Here is a 25,554-nt window from a genome sequence, read left to right on the forward strand (position 1 = left end):
ACTCCCTGGGCGCCTGGGTGGCTCAGTTGGTTAAGTGTCCGACTTCGGCTCAGGTCATGATCTTGTGGTCCGTGAGTTCGAGCCCCGCGTCAGGCTCTGGGCTGATGGCTCAGAGCCTGGAGCTTGCTTCCGATTCTGTGTCTCCCTCTCTCTCTGCCCCTCCCCCGTTCATGCTGTGTCTCTCTCTGTCTCAAAAATAAATAAACGTTAAAAAAAAAATTAAAAAAAAAAAAAGCAAACTCCCCATTCTTCCTATCCTTAAGCCCCTCACAACCACCCTTCTACTTTCTATGAATTGGACTACTCTAAGGTAACTTACATAAGTGGAATCATACAGTATTTTGTCTTTTCATGAATGGCTTATCTTACTCAGCATAATGCCCTTAAGGTTCATCAGTGTTGGAGCGCTTGGGTGGCTCAGTGAGTTAAGTGTCTGACTCTTGGTTTTGGCTCAGGTCACAATCTCCTGGTTTGTGGGATCAAGCCGTGCATTGGGCTCTGTGCTGACAGTGCAGAGCCCTCCCTCTCTCTCTTCTGCCCCTTGCACACTCTCTCTCTCTCTCAAAATAAATATTTTTTAAAAAGGTTCATTGATGTTGTTGCATGTGTCAGCATTTCCTTCCTTTCTAAGGCGTAGTAATATTCCAATGTATGTATATATACCACATTTTGTTTATCCCTTCATCCATCAGTGGACATGTGAGTTGCTTCTACCTTTTGGTTGTTGTAAATAATGCTGTAAACTGGGTATACAGATGTCTCTTTGAAACTCTGCTTTTGGGGCACCTGGGTGGCTCAGTCGGTTAAGCGTCCGACTTCGGCTCAGGTCATGATCTCGCGGTCCGTGAGTTCGAGCCCCGCGTCAGGCTCTGGGCTGATGGCTCAGAGCCTGGAGCCTGTTTCCAATTCTGTGTCTCCCTCTCTCTCTGCCCCTCCCCCGTTCATGCTCTGTCTCTCTCTGTCTCAAAAATAAATAAACGTTAAAAAAAAAAAAAAATTAAAAAAAAAAAAAAAAGAAACTCTGCTTTTGATTCTTTTGGGTATGTATGCAGATGTGGAATTGCTGGATCATATGTAATTGTATTTTTAATTTTAATTTCATATTTTAGTTTAAATTTTATATTTAATTTTAATTAAATCACATTGTTTTTCCATAGTGGTTGCACCATTTTACAGTCCCACCAACAGTGCACAAGAGTTCTTTTTTTTTTTTTTAATGTTTATTTTTGACAAAGGGAGAGAGAGAGAGAGAGAGAGAGAGAGACAGCATGAGCAGGGGAGGGGCAGATAGAGAGGGAGACACAGAATCCGAAACAGGCTCCAGGCTCTGAGTGGTCAGCACAGAGACTGATGTGGGGCTCAATCTCACGAACCTCGAGATCATGACCTGAGCCAAAGTCAGATGCTTAACTGACTGAGCCACCCAGGCGCCCCACGAGAGTTCTAATCTCTCCATTTCTTTGCCAACATTGTCATTTTCTATTTTTTTTCTTTTGTTTTTTGATAGCAGTTGTTCTAATGGGTGTGTGTCGGTTTATTATGGTTTTGATTTGATTTGCATTTTCCTAATAATTAGTGATGTTGAGCATCTTTTCATAGGCTTGGTGGTCATTTATATATATTTGGAGAAATGTCTGTTCAAGTCCTTTGCCTATTAAAAATTAACATTTTTTTAGTGCAGTTTTAGGTTCATAGAAAAACTGAGGGGAGGATATAGGAGTCCCTATATACCTCCTGCCCCCTTACATGCACAGCCTACCCAATTATCAACATGCCTCACCAGATTGGTACATTTGTTACAACTGATGAACCTACACTGGCCCATCATTTTCATTCAAAGTTCATAATTTACGTTAGAGTTCACTCTTGGCATTGCATACTCTCTGGGTTTTGACAAATGTGTTCTGTATTATGACATGTATCCAGCATTATACTGTCATACAGAGTAGTTTCATCACTCAAAAATTCCTCTGTTCTCTTCCCATTTATCCTTCCCTCTCCCCAGCCCTTGGCAAACACTAATCTTGTTACTGTTTCCATAGTTTTGCCTTTTCTGGAATGCACTGTAGTTGGAATCATACTATATGTAGCCTTTTCATATTGGCTTCTTTTAGTAATATGCATTTAAGTTGCTTTAATGTCTTTTCATATCTAGCTAGTTTATTTCTTTTTAATGTTGAATAACATTCCATTATTTTGATGTACCACAGTTTATTCAACTACCGAAGGACATCTTGGTTGCATCCAAGTTTTGGCAATTATAAATAAAGTTGCTGTAAATATACATGTGCTGGTTTTTGTGTGGACATAATTTTCAATTCATTTGGGTAAATACCCAGGGAGTGGGATTGTTGAATCATTTGATAAGAGTATGTTTAGGTTTGTAAGAACCTGCCACACTGTCTTCTAAAGTGCCTAGAACATTTTGCACTCCCACCAGCATTAACAAAAGCTGCACATCTTCTCCAGAATTTGGTATTGTTGATGTTCTGGGTTGTGGCCATTCTAATAGGTATGTACTGCTATCTAATTATTGTTTTAATTTGCAATTCCCCAATTGCTTATGTTGAACATGTTTTCATATACTCACTTGCTAATTATACATGTTCTTGGTGAGGTATCTGTTTAGGTCTTTTGTCTACTTTTTTGATTGGGTTGTTCACTTTCTTATGATTGAGTTTTAGGAGTTTTTGTATGTATAGGATATCAGTCCTTTAACGGATATGTCTTCTGCAAATATTTTCTCCCAGTCTGTGGCTTGTCTTCTAAGTCTTCACACTGTCTTTTGTGGAGTGAAACCTTTTAATTTTAATGAAGTCCAACTTATCAATTCTTTATTTCATAGATTGGATTTTTAGTGTTGTATCTAAAACAGACCCAAGATCATCTGGGTTTACTCTTGTAATGTCTTCTAGAAGTTCTGTAGTTTTGCATTTTATGTTCAGATCTATCATCTATTTTGAGTTAATTTTTCTGAAAGGTGTAAGGTCTGTGTCTAGCTTCTATCTAGCTGCTGTTTTTATTGATTGATTGATTGATTGATTGATTGCATGTAGATGTCCAGTTGTTACAGCACGATTTGTTGAAAAGACTATCCTTGCTCTATTGTACTGCTTTTTGCTCCCTTATCAAAGATCAGTTGATTATATACATGTGGGTCTGTTTTGGGGCTCTCTGTTGTATTCCATGAATCTATTTGTCTATTTTTTCTCCAAGACCACAGGGTCCTAATTAATGTAGTTTTAGGGTGAGTCATGAAGTTCACTTCTCTGACTTTGTTCTTGCCCTTAAATATTAATTGGCTATTCTTTAGAATCAATTTGTTGATATCCACAAACTAAGCTGCCGGGATTTTGATTGGGATTGCACTGAATCTATAGATAAAATTGAGAAGAACAAACAACTGACAATATTGAGTCTTCCTATCCATGAACATGTGTATTTATCCATTTACTTAGTTCTTTGATACCTCTCATCAGGGTTTTGTAGTTTTCCTCATAGAGGTCTTTTTCATATTTTGTTAGATTATGCCTCTCACTTTTTATGTGCTGATATAAATGGAATTGTGTTTTTAATTTGAAATTCCACTTGTTCATTTCTTGAATTTAGAAAAGTCATTGGCTTTTGTATATTGACCTTGCATCTTGCAACCTTGTTATAATCGCTTACTAGTTCCAGGAGCATTTTTCTTGACACTTTTGGATTTTCTACATATACTACTTATGTAATCTGTGAAGAGAAGTTTATTTCTTCCATCTCAATTTCTCTAGCTTTTATTGCCAGTTATCATCTTATTACATTAGCCAAGACTTCCATTACAATGTTGAAAAGCAGTGGCAAGAGGGGAGATCTATGCCTTGTTCTTTATCCTAGCTTCATGTTTCTCATCATTAAGTACGATGTTAGCTGTAGCTCTAAGACTTCTGTAGATGTTCTTTATCAAGTTGAGGAAGTTCTTCTCTATTCCTGATTTTCTGAGAGTATCATCAATGGGCACTAGATTTTTTCAGGATTTTTAAAAATCTATTGCTGTGACCATGGAATTTTTATTCATTAGCCTATTAATGTGACAGAGTGTATTAACTGATTTTGAAATGTAGAATCAGCTCTGAATAAGTGAGATAAATCCCACTTGGTTGTGGTATATAATTCTTTTTATACATCGTTGCATCTGATTTACTAACGTTTTATTATTTTTGCATCTATGTTTATATTATATACTGATCTGATTTTTTCTTTTTTTGTAATGTTTTTGTCTAGTTTTGGCATTAGGATAATGCTGGCTTCACAGAATGAGTAAGGATGTATTCTTATGCCTCTATCTTCTGAAAGAGATTATAGAGAATTGGTATAGTATCTTCCTTAAAAGTTGGGTAGAAGTCATCAGTGAAGCCATCTAGACTTGGCACTTTCTGTATTGAAAGGTTATTATTTAAAAAAATTTTTTTAACGTTTATTTATTTTTGAGAAGAGAGAGACAGAGCATGAGCAGGAGAGGAGAGAGAAAGACGGAGACACAGAATCTGAAACAGGCTCCAGGCTCTGAGCTGTCAGCACAGAGTCTGACGCAAGGCTCGAACTCATGGACTGTGATATCATGACCTGAGCCGAAGTCGGATGCTTAACCAACTGAGCCACCCAGGTGCCCTGAAAGGTTATTAATTATTGATTAAATTTCCTTAACAGATATAGGTCTATTCAGATTGTGTATTTCTTCTTACGTGAGTTTTGGCAGGTTGTGCCTTTCATGGAATTGGTTCATTTCACCTAGTTTATCAAATTCATGGGCATTGAGTTCATAATATTCCTTTATTATCCATTTAATTTCCATGGGATCTGCAAGGATATCCATTCTTTCATTCCTGATATTAATAATTTATGTCTTTTCTTTTGTTTTTCTTAGTTAACCTGGCAATTATACCAATATATTCAAAGAACCAACCTTTAGTTTTGTTGATTTTCTCTTTTGATCTCCTGTTTTCAATTTCACTGATTTCTGAGCTAATTTTCATTATTTCTTCTGCTTAATTTGCATTTAATTTTATCTTCTTTTTCTATCTTCCTAAGGTGGAAGCTTAGATTATTGATTGTAGATCTTCTTTTCTAGTGTTAGATATTCAGTGCTATAAATTTCCCTCTATGCACTGCCTTGAGTGCATCCCACAAATTTTGGTAAATTCTATTCTCATTTTCATTTAGTTCAAAATATTTTTAAAAGCTCCTGCAGAGCAAAGGAAATAATCAACAAAACTAAAAGGCAGCTGACAGAACGGGAGAAGATATTTGCAAGTAACATACAAATAAAGGGTTAGTATCCAAAATCTATAAAGAACTTACCAAACTCAACACCCCAAAAAACCTGATAATCCAGTGAAGAAATGGGCAAAAGACATGAAAAGTCCCTTTTCCAAAGAAGACGTCCAGATGACTAACAGACACATGAAAAGATGCTCAACATTCCATCATCAGGGAAATACAAATCAAAACCACAATGACATACCACCTCACACCTGCCAGAATGGCTTAGTTCAGGAAACAACAGGTGCTGGTGAGGAAGTGGAGAAAGGGGAACCCTTTTGTACTGTTGGTGGGAATGCAAACTGGTGCAGCCACTCTGGAAAACAGTATGGAGGTTCCTCAAAAAATAAAAAATAGAACTACCCTATGACCCAGCAATTGCACTAATAGGTATTTATCCAAAGGATACAAAAATGCTGATTCAGGGGCACATGCATCCCAATGTTTATAGCAGCATTACCAACAATAGCCAAATTATGGAAAGAGCCCAAATGTCCATTGACTGACAAATGGATAAAGAAGATATGGTATATATATACAATGCAATACTCCTTGACAATCAAAAAGAATGAAATCTTGCCATCTGCAACAACGGGGATGGAACTAGAGTGTAGTATGCTAAGCAAGATAAGGCAGTCAGGGAAAGATAAATATATGATTTCACTCATGTGGAATTTAAGAAACAAAACAGATGAACATAGGGAAAGGGAAGAAAAAATAAGAGAGAGAGAGGCAAACCATAAAAGACTCTTAAATACAGAGAACAAACTAAGGTTTGCTAGAGGGGTGTTGGAGGGATGGGTTAAATGGGTGATGGGCATTATGGAGGGCAGTTGTTGAGATGAGCACTGGGTGATGTATGTAAGTGATGAATCAGTAAATTCTATTCCTGAAATTATTATTACACTATATGTTACCTAGCTTGGATTTAAATAAAATTAAAATTTTTTTAATGTTTTTAAACTTGAGATTCCTTTATTGACCTTAATTTTATCTTCTTTAAGATCCAAATATTTATTATTTAATATCCAAATATTTGAGGATTTTCTAGCTTTTTGTTGTTGATTTCTAGTTCCATTGTGTTCTTAGAACAGACAGTACGATTTCTGTTCTTTTAAATCTGTTAAGGTGTGTTTTATAGAACAGTATGTGGTCTATCTTGGTGAATTTTCCATGAGAGCTTGAAAAGACTGTGTAACGGGCGCTTGGGTGGCTCAGTGAGTTAAGGATCCGACTTCGGCTCAGGTCATGATCTCTCAGTCCGTGGGTTTGTGCCCTGCATCAGGCTCTGTGCTGACAGCTCGGAGCCTGCTTCTGAATCTGTCTCTCCCATGCTCTCTGTCCCTCTCCCACTCATGCTCTGTCTTTCTCACTGTTAAAAACGAATAAATGTTAAAAAAAAAAAAAAAAAGAGAAAAGACTGTAATTGGCTATTGTTGAATTAAGTAGCCTACAGATGTCAATTACATCCAGCTGACTGACTGTGTCCTTACTAATTTTCTGCTGGCTGAATCTATCTGTTTGTAATGGAGAGATGTCAAGTCACCAAGTATAATAGTGGTTTCATTTATTTCTCCTTGCAGTTCTATCAGTTCTTGCCTCATGTATTTTGACGTTCTGTTGTTTGGTTCATACACATTAAAGATTGTTATGAGTATGTAGCCTTTTATCATTATGTAATCGCTTTCTTTATCCCTGATAACTTTCTTTGCTCTAAAATCTTTCCTACTGAAATTAATATAACTAGTTCCATTTTGTTTTGATTAATGTTAGCATAGTATATTTTTCCCCATCCCCTTACTTTTAATCTATGTGTCTTATATTTAAAGTGGTTTTCTTGTAGACAACATATATTTGGGTCTTGTTTTTTATTTACTCTGACAATCTCTGTATTTTAATTGATGTGTTTAGACCACTGACATTAAAGATGATTATTAATATATGTAGATTAATATCTACCATATTTTTTACTGTTTTCTACTGTTGCCCTTGTTCTTTGTTCCTCTGTCTTCCACACTTTTTCTGCCTTTCGTGGTTCTAATTTAGCATTTTATATGATTCCATTTTCTTCCCCTTCTTAGCATATTGATTATATTTTTTTTAAAAAATGTAGTGATTGCCCTAGAGCAAAGCCATTTGGTAACCAACTGCATTCTACTCTCCCTATTGTGACATTAAGTGAAACAAAGGCAGGGCAGTCTTTCCGAACAGAGACATAGACTTTGCCTTCCCTCCAACAGAGGAAATTGAGGGGAAAAAAAAGTGCTACAAACCAAAACTAGCAGAATCTAGACTCACCATCATCTAGGTGAAAGTTCCATGCAATGAAAATGACTGTCAACATGGAATGACCTTATTTAAAATATTGACTGTGTGGTATATGCTTGAAGTTCTCTTTGAGAATCCAGAACAGGGGAACTGAGGTATAAGTCAAGTCAGGAATATGTCCTAATCCTAAAGCACATATCATACAAATTAAGATGTCATGGTCAGAGAGCAATCACAGTACCCAAATCAAAGTAAAAGGGAAGATATTTTGAGTAAAAGGGTTATTAAATGGCTTTAAATAGAGATAGATCTTGATCCTGAGAATGCCATGCATGTGACCCAGGAAACTGGCATTTATAAGGCCCACGCCATGCATTTATGAGCATAAAGAGTTAGGCCTAGAGGTATTTTAATTATAAATTCATGCAACTTTAATCTACCCAGTAGGGATCAACTTTAGAAGTCTGAAATTAACTTATACATTCATATAAAGTTGTTGGCAAGAACTCTTTATGCCATGCAAAAAAGCTCTTGGAAGAGTTTTTATTGCAGACCAGGGTTTCTTCTGTATTAAGGGAAAATTATGGTACTTAAATCTTTGGTTAGTTTGTTGTTGATTACGGCCAAACCAATTCCATTCTGGTATTGTCTTTTGAGCTCTTTATTGTTAAGCAAATAGTGCAATTAAAGAAAATAATGTTGAGTTTTCTGTATACCTGAACACAGATAAAGTATTTGGGCAAAAATTAAGCAAGTTTTATTAAATTAGAAATGATTCAACATTTTTATTTGGGTATATTTGACACAGAATGTTACATTAGTTTCAGGTATACAACATGGTGGTTCAAGTTCTGTGTTTGCTGTGCTCACCACAGGTGTAACTACCATTGTACCATACAGTGCTGTTACACCATCATTGACTTTATTCCCTGTGCTGTGTACAAAGGGTTTTTTTTTTTAACCCATTGTATGCTACAACAATTATTATTATTATTACTTTTATTATATAATGATGATACTTGTCATTACTTTTGTATTATTCTATTGCGGAGAGTGGTTTGTGAATAATTAAAAAACTTTGTCTTCAGTATTTATTTAAAATAGAAGATGAACAAGCTACCTATTTGTTAAGATTCTTCATACCTTTTATTAGTGGGGTATTAATTTCCTCACACACCTTAAAAAGTATAAAGGAAGGGAGTTGTGTTACTGATGGACTGATTTTTATCCAAATGTATCTAAAATATTTTTATAAGTAATAATTAGGATAATCTGGATATGACTTTTAAAGGTTTTAAAAGTTTGGAGGTTGTGTCCAAAGCAGAAATTCATAAGGAAGGCTGAATTTGGTGCTAGGATGTTAAAATAAAACTATCTTGACATTTGAAACTACAGTTCACATGTGACTTCTCCAGAATTGGGTCTTCTGTACTTAATGGTAACTGACCAGTCTATCCAAATATTTCTCCACATGTGATCTACTGATCACTAGTTATTTTAGCTACTCGTTGAAAAACAGATTATATGGGCAAACATTTAAGAAACGCTGTGCACTAGTTTCTCCTCTTTAAAAGTTTCACTGTGTAAAATATTTAAGGGCTCTGAGAAGTCTTTTATTAGGGAAACATGTTTAACTGTGTGCAATTCGGAATTTCCAAAATTAATTGTCCAAAACAAATAATTTCATATCCACAGAAGCAATATTCTACAGAGTAGATGTGTGTATGTGAGAATTTACTATGTTTTATTGATTCACAAAAGCAAAGCTTTTTGCTTTATGGAAACAGATTATCTGACAGTAATGATGGTCATTATGTGGCTTGCTTCTTCTCCCACTCCCAGGTTTATTAAGGTAAAATTGACATACAGTAAGCTGCACTTATTTCAAGTGTACATTTTGTAAGTTTTGACATATTCATATACACCTATGAACCCATACTGTCACCAAAATCCAGATAATTAACATTTCTATCACCCCTAAAAATTTTCCTTGTGTTCCTTTTGCCATCTGTCCTTTCCACCTAATGTCAAATACAAATGTCTTGTTCCTGACTTTAGGGGGAAGGCATTTATTCTTTCACTATGAATTATGCTGTTAGCTATAGGGTTTTTTTTTCTTGTAGGTGTCCCAATCAGATTGAGGAAGTTCCTTTCTGTTCGCAGTGTACAAAGTTTTTGTCAGAATAAATGTATTTTTGTCAAATGTTTTTTCTTCATATATTGAGTTGATCTGTTAATATGGGAAATTCCACAGAAGAATTTTCTAATGTTACACCAATCTTGCATTTCTGGAGTGAACTGCCACTTGATCATGATGCTCTATCATTTATCTCTGTATTGAATTCAGTTTGCCAGTATTTTGTTAAGAATGTTTGCATCTATGTTCTTGTGGATACTATCTTTGGTTTATCAAAATATCAGAGTAATGCTGACCTCTTAGAATGAGTTGGATTGCATACCTTCCTTTTCAATTTTCTGGAAGAATTTGCCTATAATTGGTATTATTTCCATCTTAGCTCTCTGGTAGAATAGTGAAGTATCTGAGCTTGGTGTTTTCTTTGTGGGGTAGTTTTTCACTACTAATAGATAGGATATTCAGGTTTTGTAGTTCTTGGTACTTTGCACCTATTCAGTAGTATATATCTCCAGAGAGTTAGCCTACCCCCTTTTTTAAGTAGTAGAATATATTGGGAAAGTGTTTATAATATGACTATTTTCCTACCTGTAGAATCTGCAGAGGTGTCGTCTCTCTTGTTCTGCATACTGGCGATCTGTGTCTTTTCTTTTTTTCCCTGATTAGGCCAAATAGAAATTTATTAATTTTATTGATCTTCTCAAAGAACAGACTACTGCTTTTATTGTTATTTATTTCACTTATTTATGCTCTCATATTTATTTTTTACTTCTGCTTACTTTGGGAATTAATTTAACTGATATTTTTAAGTTAAAGGTGTTAAGGTGGAAGCTGAGATTATTTATTTGATACCTTTCTTATGTTTTACTGTAGACGTTTTAGTGTTATACATTTCACTTTAGATACTGCTTTAGCTGCATCCCCCAAATTGTAATATTTTGTCTTTTCATTCTCACTTAAATCAGAATACTTGCTAATTTCCCTTTTGATTTCTTCCTTGGCTTATGAGTAATGTAGAACTGTGTTGTTTGACTTCTAAATATTTGGAAGATTTTCCAGGAAGTTTTCAGTTATTGATTAATTTTATTTCAGTCCGAGAACATACTCTGTATTGCTTGAATTCTTTTGAATTTATCAAGACATTTTACAGCTCAGAATCTGGTTTGTCTATGCATTTGAAAAGAATATGTATTTACTTGTTCAGTGAAATGCACTGTAAATGTCAGCTGAAATTAGTTGATAGCATTAAGTCTTTTATATCATTGCTGATTTTATGTCTGCTTATTCTAATTGTTGAAAGAAGGGTGTTGAAACAGACCACTTGAATTGTGGATTTATCTATTTCTCCTTTTTGTTTTACCAATTTTTCCTTTTATTAGGTGCATAAACATTTAATACTTTATGAACTTTTCATGAATTGGCCTTCTTTTTATTATTAAAAAAAATCTCTTCATCCCTGATTTTATATATATATATATATATATATATATATATATATATATATATATATTTTTTTTTTTTTTTTTTTTTTTTCCCTCTCAGAGATCTACTTTGATATTAATCTAGACACTCCAGCTTTTTTTTTAAATTTATTTCTTTCTCTTTTCTTTTACTTTTAACCTATTTATGTCTTTATATTTAAAGTGGGTTTGGGGCACCTGGGTGGCTCAGTCGGTTGAGCGTCCAACATGGGCTCAGGTCATGATCTCACCGTTTGTGGGGTTTGAGCCCCGCGTCAGGCTGTGTGCTGACAGCTCAGAGCCTGGAGCCTGCTTCTGATTCTGTGTTTCCCTCTCTCTGTGCACCTCCCCCACTCACACTTTGTCTGTCTGTCTCTTTCTCTCAAAAGTAAACATTAAAAAAAAATAAAAATAAATAAAGTGGGTTTCTTGTAGATAGTATATAGTTGGGTCTTGCTTCTTTTATTCTGTCTGACAATCTCTGACATTGAAAGGTATTTTGATCATTTACATTTAATATGAATTACTAATATGGTCAGGTTAAAACCACCATTTTTCTATCTGTTTTCTATTTATTCATCCATGCTTGTGATGCTTTTTCACACTTTTTCTCTTTTCTTTTGGATTGAATTTTTTTATTATTCCATTTTACTTCCTTTTTTTGGAAAATTAGCTATAACCCTTTGGTTATCTTAAAGGATAGTTTTGCATTTAGAGTATACATCTCTAACATTTCACAATTTATTTTCAAGTGATATTATACCACTTCCCATATAATTAAGAATTGTATGACACTGTACTTGCATTTCCCCCTCCAGACCTTTCAGCTATTGCTGTTACACATTTCACTTTAATATATGTTATAAACCATACAGGAGATTGTATTTACCTACATAGTCCCTTTTCTTGATGCTCATAATTCCTTTGTTGAGACAGAAATTTACATCTTGTGTCATTTTTGTTCTGCTTGAAGGACTTCCTTTAACAATTCTTGTAGTACATGTCTACTGGTGATGAATTCTTTCAGCTTTTGCATGTCGTAAAAAGTTTTTTTTCACATTTTTTTCTATACCAAACTTTGTTTATTCATTACTCATCTCTGTACAAAATTTCCAGAAACACTTAAAACTTTCACATTCATTTTTGGAAGATATTTTCAGTGGGTAAAGACTTGTAGGTTGAGGATTTTTTCTTTCATCACTTTAAAAAATCTACCTGCACTGTCTTCTATTTTGATTTGTTTCTGATGCAAAATGTTCTGTCATCATTATCTTTGTTCCTCCATACACAATGTCTTCTTTATTTGGTTGTTTTTAAGGTTTACTCTTTATAATTTGTTTTAAGCAATTTGATTATGATGTGCACTTATGTTTCTTGTGCTTGGATTCTCTGAGATTCTTGGAACTGTGGATTTAAAGTTTTCATCAAATTTGGAAGATTTTTTGACCATATTGCCTTTAATTTCTTCAGTTTCTGTCTTCCTTTTACTCGTCCCGCTGAGATAATAAAATAAAATGGGGCTATATCACAGTTCACTGATATTCTGCTTATTTTAGTCTTTTTTCACCTTTCAAAATGAAATGTGTTTCATTTTGGACAGTTTCTAATGCTGTGCATTCTAGTTCCTTAATCCTATGCAATGTCTAATCCATTGTTAATTCCATCTAGTGTATTTTTCATGTCAGACATGGTGTATTTTTAATTACCAGAAGTTTGATATGAAACTTTTCTGTAGCTTCCCCATCTGAACTTATTATGTTCAATCATTCCTCTAGCTTCTTGAACATATGAAACTGAGATATAGTAATCATTTTAATTTCTTGTATACTGATATTGTCATTTGTGTCATTTCTGGGTCAGTTTTGATTCATTGCTTTTTCTTGTTATGTCTTAATTTCCTGCTTTTTTCATGCCTGGTAATTTTTGATTGGATGTCAGACATTGTGGATTTTGTCTTATTAGGTGCTGTATATTTTGTATTCCCGTAAATCTTCTTGAGCATTTTTAAGGATTGATTAAGTCACTTGCAGACAGTTTGATCCTTTCTTATCTTGCTTTTAAGCCCTAGGTAGAACAAGTCTAGAGTTAATTTTTTCTTTCCCACTACTAAAGTACTACTCCCCTTCTAATTCTTCAATTCAACATTATCTGGTTGCTGGTAACAGGCACTATCCCTGCTCCTGTATGAACTAAGATATTATTCCTTCTAATATTTCATTACTTAGCTGAATACTCAAGAAAAAACCTCAAAGATATCCTGGACTTGCTTTCTACACAGCTCTCCCTCTGCTACTCTGCCCTGCAAGCAATAGTTGCCTTGCTATCCCTAGACTCCCAGCTTTGTATCAGGAAGTCCATCAGGTGATATCTTGGATACCCCTCCTCCCTGTACTGTAGCCAAGAAACCCTTCCAAATTCTAATCTGGGCCCTCATAGGGTTCACCTCTCCTTCACTGCTTAATATCTAGTGTCTTATTGTCTTATTTATTTTTCTTGTTTTTGTTCATTTGTTTCAGTTGTTTCAGGCAGCAGTGTAAACCCAGACCCTATTACTCCTCTGGCTGTTGAGGAATATATTACTGGTATGTCTGAGTCTCTTTATATGCAAGACACATGGTCACACACTGGGCACAGACTATCAATTAGGTAAAAAAAATCCTTTAACCTATAGGTTTTGTTTTCTTCATTTTATAGGAAAGTCGTATAAGATGAATAATGCCTAGCCTTTCCTTTTATCCTATGAACATTCAAGCCCACCCTGGTTTGATGCTGACTTATTTGCTTCTGACACATCAAAGTAAATTTTAGCCCTGAAACCTGGGCAAAACCGACTTTCCTGAGCTGGGTAATGTTTTGCCTCTGCATTTCCCTGTATTTTCTAGGTCCTATTTTCCTGCTGCACAGAACAGATCTCTGTAGGTGAGCACAGAGTAAGGATTCTGAGTCTTTTGTTGTGCTAAGACATAGAAGCGGACACAAAGGAAATATAATGGATTGGAGCAGATGCCTATGAGAAATGTAAAATAGCTTGGTTTCCTCCTACAAAGCCATATAAAGCTACAAGTTAAAAAGCAATTTAAATTTGGGAGAACTACAATGTTTGGACAGTTTTAGGTTTGGCCATATGTAACTTTTGGTGATGCTATTGGTTTCAAAATTTTTCTTTTTAATTTAAATGAATATGTCCTAAAGATATGTCCAAACCATTCTGGGTTTTCTTTTCTCCCTCTCTTCAGTCTCCACCCACCTCTGATTTGTTTCCTGGATGAGCATATGCTTAGATCCCTCAAGCATAGTGATAATTTCTCCTGACCAGCAGAGCCAGTCATTATTTATTATACTTTGCTCTCACTCCTTCTCACTTTCCTAGTGGGAACATTGCAGTGGCTGCTGGCTAGAAAATTAGCCCAGGGAGCTCCTTCTGTTGGTCTCTTTCCTCATTATGCTAGTAAAAAATTTAACTGTGATATTCTTGTGTGTGTGTGTGTGTGTGCGCGCGCGCGCGCATGTGTGTGTGTAGACACACGCACACATATCTGCATAGGTTGGAAGCACACTATAGGGGCTAATAGTGAGTAACTTAACTGTGGCTTTCTCACACATTTTACTCTCTCTCTTTCTCTAGAGTGGCTGCAGAAGTACAGTGCACACATGTCTTGTTGCTTCACATTATAAGCCGAGCTTGTGGGTTTATGTGTCATCTCACTGTTTCTGCTGGGTTGTTTTCTGGCTGGATGTGATATCGTTTCAACCATTGTCAGGGGGCTGCCCCAGATACCTGGGATGCTCAAGAGATGCGACACTTACTTGCCATGTGATAGCAAAGACTTCTGTTTATATCTGTGGCTGCTCCTCCTGCAACCCTCTGCGGGATCCATGGATATCCAAGCTGATTGGGAAGCTGAAAACCACACAACCTCACTGAGGCTTGAAGGGTTTTTGCTTATGGGTATTTTTAAGTAAGCACCAGGAAACCATGAACTACAATTTGCAGTAACTTCTTCTTTCTTTTTTTAGGCATCCTTATTATTATAAGTGTCTTCTGAGTCACAGTTCTACAGTTCCATGAGCTTTTAACTAATAGTCTTGTTAGTACTGTACAGCTTAGCTCTGGAAAGGTGACTAATCGTCACTCAAATACAGTGAAAGCAGAGGCCATGTGTCATACCTCCTGTGTATCCTCAGCAGCATCTAGCTACCAAGCTAGATGGGCACTCTGAAAGTACTTGTTGACTTTGTGATTCATTTAGGACAAAATAGTCTATTTTCTTAGGATAGAGATTTTAATCCAGACTAAAGACATGAGCCTTTGTCTTTTGTAACAATTGACCTGCTTATGGAGTTAAGAGATTTGGGGTGGGGCGGGGGGAGGATGAAAAAATGTTAATCCAAAAGGGTCTGTTGATTTCTGCAAATGATCCAATCTCACTATTACCTTCAATTTATAAGAACTCTATCTATCTGATGTTGGGGGAGAAAAAAGAGAATGATGGAAGAAATGTAGAAACTAATATTTTAATTTTTGTGTGTGGCTTATCTTACAGAAAACTATTCTCTATATACCTTTGGTTCTAAAGAGGCACAAGCTGGTTTTTGGAAGTGCTGTTATCAGTAGTGACTGAAGCATAGGAATGTGGGGTCCATTCAACTTTGGGGAGAAACACATTACATTTTCCATATGCCTTAAAGCAATCCATTTAATTGACTATCTGACTATTGAACTTTCTAGGGTTTTCATGTTGTTTTAACAAGCCTTTCTATAATTAGGTACAAGTGGTATGAGACAGTAACTAGTAAAGAAGCTACAGTTATTTTATATTTGTATCTCATTAATGAACCTTTAGATTAACATCACCAATTCATTTGCAGGGAGATGTCACTGTGGCCCATAAAATCCTTGTTTTCCAGCTCCTCTAGCAAAGCATGTATAACCCTTAACCTAAAGCAGTGTCTTCCTTTGGAGGCATGTGTGAACACTGGTCCCATCTTTGGCTGGCCTTGTGCCTGTGAGTGGGAAGTAAACCTTTGTATGACCAGTTCCAGGGCATGTGATGGTAAATCTCCAGAAGTGGGGAAAATGTAGCTGATCAAATGAGCATTTCTGATTGTATCTCCCACATTCCAGCTACTCTGGGGGAAGTCCTGTCACCCCATGATGTGTGATGCTGCTTCAAACTATTTGCAAGAAATAATCTAAATGTCAAATTGTGGGTATCATGGGGCACTACACATGTTGAGACAAACCAGCGTGTCAGGAAACTTAGAGTGAAGCTGGTTTTGAAGGTTGTGCAAAAAGAAACCCTAGTCATCAGGCACCAGGGAAATGAAAAGAGCCAGCAGAATCTTTGTTTCAAGTATTTCACAATCCAATCCATAAAGAACAAAGTCATTACCCTAAGTCTTTATATATTTCTATAAAACAATTCAGTACATTCATTCAACAAGCATTTGCTGAGTGTTTCTTATATTCCATGCCCTGTTCTAGACATTAGGGATATGGTGGTAAACAAAACAAAGTTCCTGCCTTAATGGAGCCCATCTTCTCAAGGGCAATGAGGATCCTATCTCCTCTCAGGTGGGATAGGTGCTGTGAAGAAAAATAAAGTAGGGGAGGGGATCAAGAGTGCAAGAGACAGTGTGCTCTTCTATATAGGTGGTTAGGGAAGGTTTCTAAAAAGGTGACATTGAAGAATATGAGCTCCTTTGGGTCACAATTCCCATTCCTTCCCGACCAGGGAGGCTTTTCCTGAATTATCACACTTGTTTTGCCTGTGTAACCATAGTTGTGACAATTTGGACACTTCTGTCAAGTTCATAATTGACCACATGACCAAGGATCAGTTGAGACAAAATTGTCATGAATAAAATTGAAATTTACGTGGTGTTATCTCCTCTTCTCTTTGCTCTCTAGGCAATAAAGCACAGGGTATAGTTGACTCAAATGGTCCAGGAACCAAGAAAGAAAAAGAATTCTGATGTCTTAGAGGGACATTACAGGAAGTAAGTTTTAGTGAAAGAAGACCTGTGGGAGAAACACAGGAGCCAGCCTTGGATTTTTTATCTTGGCTCCTCTACTTACCAGCTGGATGATTTTTTTTTTAATACCCAGATTCTTTTTTAAGTTTATTTATTTATTTTGAGAGAGAGCACAAGCAGGGGAGGAACAGAGAGAGGGGGAGAAAGAAAATCCCAAGCAGGCTCCACGCTGTCAACACAGAGCCTGAGGCAGGGCTTGAACTCATGAACTGTGAGACTGTGACCTGAGCTGAAATCAAGAGCCAGACACCATTTTTATTTTATAAAAATGTATGTATGTATAGGTGTGTGTGTACATATGTGTGTGTATATGTATATATATGTGTGTGTGTATATATATATATATGTGCGTGTGTGTGTATATATATGTGTGTGTGTGTATATATATATATATATACACTGATATATATATATCACTGTATATATATATGTATACATATATATATACACTGATATATATATATATACATATATATATCAGTGTATATATATATGTATACATATATATATATACACTGATATATATATATACACACACACACACACACACACACACACACACACACACACACACTCTGATATATATATATATATCTCAGAGAGAGAGGTAAGGGCAGAGGGAGAGAGAGAATCTTAGGCAGGCTTCACGTCCTGTGGGGAAACTGTGACATCAGGACCTGAGCCAAAAACGAGTCAAATACTCAACCAACTGAGCCACCCAGGCACCCCTTGAACAAATTTTTAACTTCCCTGTGCTTCAGTTTCCTCAGCTGCAGAGGGTAATAGTGCTTACCTCAGTTGGGTCTGCTAAGAATTAAATGAAATCTTTCTGTAAAGTTCTTAGCATGAATCCTAGGATATGATATGCACTCAGTGTTTAAAATTATTATTGGGCTTAGCACTATCATTTATTCGCACAGCTATCTTCCTATGTAGCCACATGCTCTATGAGTATGTGTAAAGAATTTCTGGCCAGCATTATTCTTTACCCTATTTCATTAATTCATTGAACCATTCATTCAAGAAATATCTTTTCTACGATTGGCATGTTGCTGAGCTCCCTGTGAGATTCTGTGGGGAGTAAAGGATATACGTGCTTTTTGACTTGTAGAGAGGAGTGAAGCATCAAAGAGGACTTGTTCCAGATGACCTTAAAGTCCCTTGCAATTTGGATTTCCTGTGATTGTAAGGCACTTAGCATCCAGTAGACAGAGAAGTGGAACTCTGGTAGTGCTGAGGTCTGTATAGGGCCCTAAGAACCTCCAGCACAAGCCAGGCAATGCTTTCTGGGGGCTCAGCCAATAGCAGAAGTAGTAACTAGTTTATGGAAGCCTCCATTCCCTTCCAGTTCCTCACTTTTTAAAAACATACTAAGAATCCCTTACATTTGCACACTGAGTTTTAGAGTTTGTCAGGCACTTTCATACATATCATCTCAAATGATCCTTTTACTACAACTGGATAGGACAAGTGTTCTTATCCTTACCTTATGATGAGGACACTGAGGCTCAGAGACTAAGTGAATCACCTAAGATCCCATAGGCAGAACCAGAATTCCTACAAAGAGCTAAGAGCTAGGTTAGGAGTTCCAGGATTCTAGGGGATAAAGTGCTCCTGAATGTCAGAGTGTTCCTCCTCGTTTGGAGAGTTGTCTTAAACCAGTCTGCCTTGTTGATGTGGCACTTGGTGGCGAGAGTAGGAAGGAGGCATTTACCTGCCCACAAACCAACCCTGTGGTCCAGTATAAAGAGAAAACCCAACCTTCTATATCAGGTTCCATCCTGTCTGCCCTACATACCACGCTGACCACAGGAAAGTGCAATCTTCTTTTCCGGCCATCAGGGGCAGATGCCCCAGAGACCGTGCCACCCTCTCCCATCTTCCTGGCCAGCTCATGGCCCTGAGCCTGTGTGAGTGGCTGGCATGCAGGCTGTAACTATACGTGATCATCTGGCTAACGATGCGCACCTATCCACCCAGATGTCAGATACCGCTGTTGCCCCAAGGGAAGAAGAGTAAACAAAGCCCTTGCCTGCCTCCATTTGGGGATGCCTCACTGTTTGAATTGCAGTGGCAGCGCTCTGAGCTAGGAAAGGAGATGGCTGGCTCCAGCAGCTCATAGAGGTGCTCCCCCACCTTTCTGACGACCACTGGGATAATTCAAAGAGAAAGAGTAAAAACTTACCCCCAGGTATGGAAAGTGAAGGTATTTCATACTGCAAGAGGTCTGTGCTTGTATTCTACAGTATGACAAGCTTCCTGTCTCCATTCCTTCACCAGTTTGTCTCCCCTGGTTCATGTGACCCCAGCAGGACCAGGCCCTTCTTCCTGAAGGGACTTTGCCTGGGAGCTCACACTGAAGCCTCTTCTTTTATCATGTCACAAGATGGCATGCCACAGTTTGTCCCACTGTATCTTGCAAGAAGCTGATATTCCAATGATGTTATTAAAAAGTGGCACCTTTCGCCACATTGTGAGAAAATCTTTCTGGTGGGGGCAAGGGGATGGCGATACATTTTCCCCAAGGAGCTCACTTCAACCACAGCATTTGATGTATGGTGACATATCTCCCACACGCTGCCACACACACACACACACACCTCACAAACACATTTCCTAGCTGAGATGGATAAGGAAGTTAAGGGACTTGTACAGGGTCACACAGAGGGACAAGGAGGTCAAGGCATTTACATGGGGGTGTAAAGCATTCAACCCACTGATTTTTGGCTCTTAGTCCTTCTCCCTGACCTCTGATTATCCCCCACCTCACCTCCTTTTCAGCTGAATAAACGTGTAATGCACACTAGAAATTCCACTGCAGTTCAGTATATCACTTATCAACAGTGGCTTTTAGCTAACAAGAATGCTGATAAATCTTACTCCCTATGGGTATTTTTCAATTCTGGGTTGTATGTTTTTATTTTTGCTTTCTTAGAACTCAAATCCGTGCTCAGCTCAGCATAAGATCCAGGTCTGGCATGCTGAGGAAAGCCTTGGATGAGGAAGTAGGAAATGGTTCTCATTCCAATCTCATCTCCTCCTCCCTACTGGCCTCAGGCCTTCAGGTCCTTGTTCAGCATCACCAAGGCCCAGCTTCCTGGGAAGTACGATGGAAATTGTAATACCATACCTGCCAACCTCAGAAGGATATTGTGAAAAACAAAGGAAATCATAAGCTTGCAAAGTTGTGAAATGACCAGAAGGAAAAGGGACTTTTTCTCTGTGAAGGGACCATAAAATACAAGCTAGTGGGCAAGGAGTCAGGCAGCACTAGGTTCAAATCCCATTTCAGTTGTGTGCTCTTGGGAAAGTTATTTGCCTTCTAAGTGTGTGTGCAATGGAGAGATAATAAAACCCACTTGGCAGTATTGTGGGGGAGGATTAAATGAGAGTTGGTTTAAAGCTTGTAGCAGAGCACCTGGCCCAAGGATGTTTATTTCTTCCTCCTTCGTGCCCCATGGTCCATACTCACAGCACACAGACTCTAAGACTTACAAGGCATTTCATGTCTGACTCATCCTTGAATAGCCAGTGTCTGTAAGTGGGGCTGCCACGTTATGGGAGCTCAATAAATATACTGGTGGCTGTGAGTGTATCTATAGATTAGGGATGGAAAATTAATTTAGAAGATTATTTGTAATGTTTGATACTGTCAGCATGGACTTGTCTTCCTAACTGGCAACATGGGAGTGGATTTGTCAGTTTTATTCAGACTGGAACAATTAGGTGGTAATTTGTGCATTTAGCTCATAGATTGGCTTAGGATGATCCGAATCTTGCCGCAGTTTTCTTCATGGAAAACAAATCTGACTTATTATCTGGCCCAACTCAACAGTGCAACTAGTTTCACAGCAGGAATTCACATAGACAAGTAAACACTGGGGGAAAACTCTCCTGTGAAGTAACCACATGCCTAGGCAGGGCTGTCTCCTAATTTAAGAGCCAATTTTTAAAATAACTGTCAAATTAAGCTGGCTAATTGCTCTGGTCTCCATCTCGTTGGCCACAGGTAGAGAGGAGGGGACTGATTTCAAAGGTATAAGGAAGATCTGCATAAAAGAGATCCAACAGTGCCCTCAATGAAATTATATTTGGCAACATGGATGACAATATGTTTTTACGGAGTCCATTTTTCTATCACTTTTCCTGGTATTTTTGGAAAGTGATTATGGATGGATTTGTTTTTATTTGATTATACATGCATCATCGTTTTTTTTAATGTTTATTTATTTTTGAGACAGAGAGAGAGACAGAGCATGAATGGGGGAGGGTCAGAGAGAGAGGGAGACACAGAATCTGAAGCAGGCTCCAGGCTCCGAGCCGTCAGCACAGAGACCGACGCGGGGCTCGAACTCACGGACCGTGAGATCATGACCTGAGCCGAAGTTGGACGCTCAACCGACTGAGCCACCCAGGCGCCCCTCATGCATCATCATTTTTAATATTACTCATAAAGTTGTCAAACATAATTTTTTCTATTAGATTTACCCCTAAGTTAGCTTCAAATAATCTTGACTTTAAAAAAAAAGGGGCGCCTGGGTGGCGCAGTCGGTTAAGCGTCCGACTTCAGCCAGGTCACGATCTCGCGGTCCGTGAGTTCGAGCCCCGCGTCAGGCTCTGGGCTGATGGCTCGGAGCCTGGAGCCTGCTTCCGATTCTGTGTCTCCCTCTCTCTCTGCCCCTCCCCCGTTCATGCTCTGTCTCTCTCTGTCCCAAAAATAAATAAAAAAAAATAAATAAAAAAAAATAAATAAATAAATAAAAAAAATAAAAAAAAATTAAAATATTGTACTAGGCAAGACTGAAGCCAAAGGGTTAGATACAGAATGTAGAAAAAAGCAAAGGGAGGAATATATCCTAAAGCTTTGAGAAGTTAGGCTTGAATATCTTTTTTCTCCTGCTCCCTGAGAAATTAATGAACAGACAACCCTGAAACTTCAAAGCTGTAACACCCTGCTTTGGGAATTACAACCTCCATCTTGGTTGTTTAAAAATGAGCACACATGGAAATGATGTATCAGCATATCTTTTCAAGTTTGTTTTTTTTTTTCTGTTGAAAATTAATCAACAACCCTCCAGTTATTTATGGCTTAGTACATATATAAAATTAGGGGAAAAAATTAGATCTTAAAAAAAAACCCAAACATGTTTAATCACAGTAGTAAAACATGGCCATGGCTAAAATTATAACTGTACAGATTAAGATGAAAAGCCCACCCACCTCACACTGCTTTGCAAAGATAAGAGTTTGTTTTTCCTTTCTGAAAATGTCCATGTCTATATATAAAATTATATATATATCATATTTTTTATATATGTAAAAAGTTATGTGTGTATCTTTCCTATCCCCTTGCATTTAAGGGGTATATTCAGATGTGAGTGCTCAGGTCCGAGTTGCCCCTCTTCATCATTTTGTATATCAGACAGGATATGTGTGTGACGGTAACATTAGATTTTGAAGCCAGATTGCCCAAGCTTATAAACTGTATGACCCTAGGTAAATAACCTTAGTTATTCACCTAGAAAGCAGAGTGCTCAGATGGGAGCATTAAGTGACTGAATATAGCAGTGTCCAAACAGCTCCTGGTTCAGAATAATTTCTTAGGAATGGTAGCTACGACCATAGCCAGACCTTCTCACTCTAAAGCTCCAAAATATTGCCTTTATTCTCATCACATATATCCTCAGCTTTATACTTCCTCCAACTTAACATACATATATATTTTAATGTGGCATAAGACGTAGAGTTCTGCATTTCCTCCCTAGCTGCTCTTTCCTCCGAAGCACTGGTACTTCAAAGGCTATAACCGCTGTCCTCGAAAGCTTTCAGAACTTGGAGTGAACTCAATCACTTTCTCATTTGGTATTAGTCATGTGCTCCATTTGTGTATGGCCTATTTCCAACTGATGAGCTTATAGCTGAGCGGCCCTGCATTTTAGGAATCTTCCAGCACAAAAAAGAAAGACTTGGCTTCAGAAGGGATCGTGACTGGCCAGTTGATCTGTTAAATAATATGCCAAATACTGTGGAAATAACAAGAAGGAGAAAATTACATTCACACTTCTTTATTGGTGCCATTAACAGTGTTTTGTCATCCAGCTGATGCAGCGGCACCATCTCCCCGGAAGCACTGCAGTGCAAGACTCTCTGGAGCCTTGTCCAACCCCTCACCCCCCGTGTCCCAGCAGCACCCATGGCTCCCAGGGTGGGGAAGGCTGTTTGAGGATGCACTAGTTCAGAGGAAGCCAGAGGACCAGGCCACTTTCAATAAGACTGTCTGGAAGTGTTAAAGCATCTCCATAGAGGTGTCATTGGAGCAGTGGTGAGCCCCCTTCTCCCCTCACCATTCTGGAGGTCAGGGGACCCCCTTTGAGCCAGGCTGCAGCTCACCCCATCAGTCTCCTGCCTCTCACTGTGCCTGCTGCTCGGCTGCTGAGGCCTTAACAAGAATAGCCCTCGGCCTCCCTTTTGTCCTCTCCCCATGCTTGTTAAAATAAATGCCTTCTTTCTCATATCAGGCAGACTGGGGAGAGGGACAGCTCTCTTCTCCCATCTCTCATCCCTCTCTCAATTCTTTCCTGGTCTGAAGCTCATTTCTCTCTCCACCCCACCCCTGCCTCCCTTTGTCCATCAGGGTCTCACCAGGATTTCATTATGTTCCAAAAACAGATAGTTGTTTAGATGGAGAATATCTCCCCAGAATATGATAGGAAAATATAAAGTATACACTGAACTAAGTCACTCCCTAGTTTAAAGTACCTTCTAGGACTAAGATTCAAATCTTTCCAAGATGTACAGGTCCCCACAGATGTGGGTACCCTCCAGCCTCATTTCTTTTACTTTTTGGTCATCACACTGCAGCCACCAGGGTTTTCTTTCCATTAGTAATAATGACTGTCATGAGCCAAGCACACCCAGTACTTACACATGAGGAAAATGAGGCACAGATAGGTCAGTTAGACATGGCTAGTAAGGGATAGACCTAGGATTGAAATCCAGGATGCCTCCACTCTTGGCCAATACATGGTACTGCCTCTTGCCAACATTTCAAGCATGCCAAACTCTTCTCTGCCTCAGGACTTTTACACATGCTGTTCCTCTCTTACTCTTTTCTCAACCCTTGTATTGCATAACTTCTCTTTATCTCTTGGGTTTGAGCTGAGATGTTACTTGTTCAGAAAAGCCTTTCCAGAGCTGCCAACACCACCACCGTCAGTCTAAATCATTCTCCATTGTTACTCTCCATCGCACCCCTCTCTTCTTGTCCCCAGAGCTTTTATTATCATTAACATTTTTACTTGTAATTTTTGGTACACTTACATTACTTGTTCAAAAACATTTGCTGTCCTTTCTACCAGCCCCTCTCTATTTGGGGGATTAAACTTCCCCACCTGATTGACATCAAGTTAGACCATATGACTTGCTTTGGGCAAAAGAGTGTGCTCTGGGGAAAAAATGCTAGAGCCATTGTGTGGTTTCGGCCATCACTCTTCCTCTGTCACAAGAGGGCATGTCTCAGGGGCTGCTCCTTCAGTCTTGGTCCAAAATGAAGAGGGCAGGATGCAGAGCTACAATGGACCTAATGTGAACAAAAAGTAAACCAAAAGGTCACTAGGATATGGAGGTTACTTGTTACTGCAGCATAACTTAACCTAGGTTTACCAATACATATGCTTATGTAACATTTTCTCTCCACTGTACCATCCATTTCATGAAACCAGGGACTGTGCTTTGTTTTGCGGTCTTTATTCAGCATCTAGCAAAAGGCCTGGCACATTTAAGGACTTGACAAATATTTGTTGAATGAATAAGGAAGCAATGTATTAACACACAAGCCAGCCTATGAAGGCTACCTTTTGGTGCATGTTATCATTCTAAGCAAGTAGTTTTTTGTAAAACTAATCAACTGTCACTTTCCACTCCATTGTTCACCCCTCTACACCTTCCACACCTCCTCCCTTACTCTCTCAGCAGATATTTAATTTTGACACTGCTTGAAATACATATGCAATTACTATGTAAAGTTCAAAAATTCCTAGGAAAAAAGTCCCTTTATAAGTATTTAGTTTCCCCAGAAAAAAACAAAGAATACTCTTAAAATGTCTTCTTTCCAATAAAGAATAGCTTGTCTTCAAATGGCCAAGGGACTTAAAAGGACCTATCATAACTTTGAGTCTATTTTCTCTTCATTCAGGCAAGCTGAAATAAAATCTATATATATATATATATTGCAGGAAGGTAGTACTGAATATATTCTGAAAATATAAGAAAATGTACTGGCTTTCTCTGAGCCAGAAGATATTTTTCTGCATTTCAACTATCCCTAACTTCTACAGGTGGATTCATAAGCACTTTCCC

At 37.9% G+C, this 25,554-nt stretch overlaps 1 long non-coding RNA gene across 1 annotated transcript in view; it reads right to left on the bottom strand.

Moving 5' to 3' along the window:
- Positions 1-23,273: 23,273 nt before the first annotated feature.
- Positions 23,274-25,554, bottom strand: part of LOC132673799 (uncharacterized) — a 40,520-nt gene continuing 38,239 nt past the window's right edge. Inside the window, exon 3 of the long non-coding RNA XR_009608206.3 lies at positions 23,274-24,775. This is a non-coding gene — a long non-coding RNA (uncharacterized LOC132673799). The remainder of the gene's footprint in view (positions 24,776-25,554) is intronic.

The sequence above is a fragment of the Panthera onca genome, chromosome C1 (assembly GCF_046562875.1).
Source record: "Panthera onca isolate mPanOnc1 chromosome C1, mPanOnc1 haplotype 2, whole genome shotgun sequence".
Lineage (NCBI taxonomy): Eukaryota > Metazoa > Chordata > Mammalia > Carnivora > Felidae > Panthera > Panthera onca.